Genomic DNA, 2,742 nt, shown 5'->3' on the forward strand with positions numbered 1-2,742 from the left:
TAGATGAATCAAGTTGTGGGTTTTATTTCAACAAGGGGTTGGAAGCCCCAATGATTCAAAGGTCCCCACTGCCTCGCCTCCCCCTGTCACCCTCCCCCACTCCCAGTGTGATCTGAAGAACAGTATCAAAGCACATGGGTGAGAACATAGAAGAAATTAAGCCTTGGGACCCCACTGTAGTTTATATAGAAATCTGAACCAATAAGAGCTCCCCACCAACAGACCACCTGAACCAACCTTGTAGGATTGCCTTTCAATACTGACACCTTGTGGCAGCACCTGGCAATGACAGCAGAGAGCTGAGCTTGTTCTTTGTCCACGTGGTGCCAGGAGGCAGGACTGTGGTTATCTTGGAGCACGCGGGAGGGAGAGCCCGGACCTCCTGTCCACCAGGGGAGGAAGGTGCGGAGGCAATGATGAGAGGGGGCTCTACTGAATACACAGCCTTGTTCTGCTCCTCTGTGAGAAGTTGGCAACTTACTGCATCTCTCTTTGCCTCAGTTTCTTTATCTGCAGAATGAGGACAGTGCCTATTCCCTAAGGTGGTGTGAGGGTTAAATGAGCTAAAGCTTGTTAGAATAGTGCCTGGCACATAGTAAGTGCTCAGCAAACGGTGGAGGCTGATGCTGTAGTTATTACTGTTAGGAAAGATGGAGAGAGATGAGGCTATACCGTCACTCAAGTGGGTGGAGACATATAGGCTCAGAAGGAGATATCATGATTCTCCCTGAGCAGGGGATGTGGCTGAGTTTCAGAGAATGTAAGTGACTCGCCCACAGCAAACAGACATGATTTGAAGTCAGGTCTTCTCATCTGACTTGCGTTGCCTGGAAGCTTGACCTGAAAACCAGGTCTCCATGATTCTTCAGCCACGATCAGACACAGATGCAAAGTTATTTTTGTGGCAAATAAATCTGAAGCTGAAGTGAACCCCACAGGAGAAAAAGAGCCCTATTACTGTCACCCCTGTCTCTCCCCTTAAATCCATCGTATCTTTTCCGTCTTCAGCGCCTCCGCCTTGGTTTAATCCTCATCTCTTGCTTGGACTCTAACGGATCCTTTCCCCCTCCAACCTCCCCTCCATGCTGGGAAGGGTGACCTTCTCAGCTCCCCCCACCCCCCCCACCCCTGCCTCGAGCCTTCAGTGTCTCCCACGTCCTGTGAGACCTCCAGGCTGTTTAGCTGTTGCAGTCGGACCCCAGTCTCCTGCTGAGCTTCTCTTCCTGCTGCTTCCCCGGGAGCTAGGTTCTCTCTCTTTCTGTCCCTGAAGCATTTGGGCACTTCCACGGAGCCCCTCTGTGCTGTCGTGTAGCCCCGGAGACAGAGACCATCCCTAATCCACTGCTGTCCCCTCGTGCCCAGCATGGCACCAAGCTAGGGACTGTTGCTGAAAGGGATTGGTCACCCCTGGGGCTCAGAGGTGGGCACTCTCTGAGCTCAGGGTCAAGTGCAAGTCCGCATTGTGCCATATTGATGTGCTAGTTCTATATCTCTTAAGAAACCTAAAGCATTGCAGTTTGGCTGTACACAAGAGCTCTCTAATCAGCAAGCAAAACAAAATAAAAAATATTGTCAGCATTTGTTGAGGTTCTTTGTGGGGATGTTGGTGAGCAACAGCTCAGGTTGGAAAGCTTAGACGGGGTCCAAGTGGCAGGTCAGAGGCCAGAGTGCGGGGGTGCTGGGGTGCTCTGAAGATGTACGCGAGCACACTGGGGCTTCAGCGGTGCTCAGCCCTTCTTCTGGTCCGTGGTGGTGCAGGGGAGAGGTCAGGCGCTGCTAACCGGACTCCCTGGTTCAATCCTAGCTCAGTTGCACTGGCTGTTTTACAAGTTCGCTCGTATGTAAATTGGGGTAGTGATGGTATCACCCTTAGCGTCTTTGTACGGAGCTAGCACCTACAAGGTTTGGAAGCACTGTCAGCTCTTATTAGTACCACGCAGGAGGCTCAGTCCTGTTCTGGAAACAGCACCATGCAGCCAGGTGCTGGGGAGGAGGGCTTCCTTCCCCGCACCCTCCCAGACGCCCGGAGCCCGTGCACACCCGCTGGCAGCTCTGGCTCGAAGAGACAGTCCTCCTCTCCTCTTCCGGTAGAGCTGGCCGACGAGCCATATTTCCTGTCGGAGTAATTGAAGCTGGACCGCCTGACTCATAGATCACCTTAATGCATCTGGCCCCAGTGCCCTGTCTCTCCTGTCGCACCCCTTGGCATTGCAAGTTGAGCAACCAAAGCTCTCTGAGCTGTGAGTTACGTCTGCCTGCTTTTCCTGTTGCTCGGCCGCGCTGAAGAATGTTCTGTCTTGGGCCCTTTCATTACAGGCTCCGAGGTCCCCCTGATATATTGCTCAGGTTGCATCAATTGCTTCATGATTTATAGGGTGCATTTCCTAGCACTTTTCCATTAGTGTCTCCTGAGTGGACTAGATCAGGAGCAAAATGCATCCCGTTTTCTCTTCCTGTGGCCAGCCACTCCCCCGGTGGGTGGGATGGTGGGGAGAGCACTGGGCTTCATGGCAGGAGGGGACCTGGGTCTGGATCCCGATTGTCACCCATCAACGGCGTGGCCTCGAGCAATCCTTTACGATTTGGGGCCCAGTGTCTACTGTTGAAGGCGATGTCTGGACTAAGGCTCCTTCCAGCTCAGGATTATCAGATGCTTCAGTTCTTCTCCCCACTGCTGACTCTGAGCTGACCATTCATTCGCTTAAAGCGGGTGGAGGGATAGCCCCCATCTGCTGCAGGATG

The 2,742-nt window shown here is 52.9% G+C and overlaps 1 pseudogene; it reads right to left on the reverse strand.

The window, feature by feature from the left end:
• The window catches only part of LOC102425864, a 4,600-nt pseudogene extending 2,491 nt beyond the window's left edge, over positions 1-2,109 (reverse strand).
• Positions 2,110-2,742: the final 633 nt, after the last annotated feature.

This window comes from Myotis lucifugus, unplaced genomic scaffold, assembly GCF_000147115.1.
Source record: "Myotis lucifugus unplaced genomic scaffold, Myoluc2.0 scaffold_69, whole genome shotgun sequence".
Classification (NCBI taxonomy): domain Eukaryota; kingdom Metazoa; phylum Chordata; class Mammalia; order Chiroptera; family Vespertilionidae; genus Myotis; species Myotis lucifugus.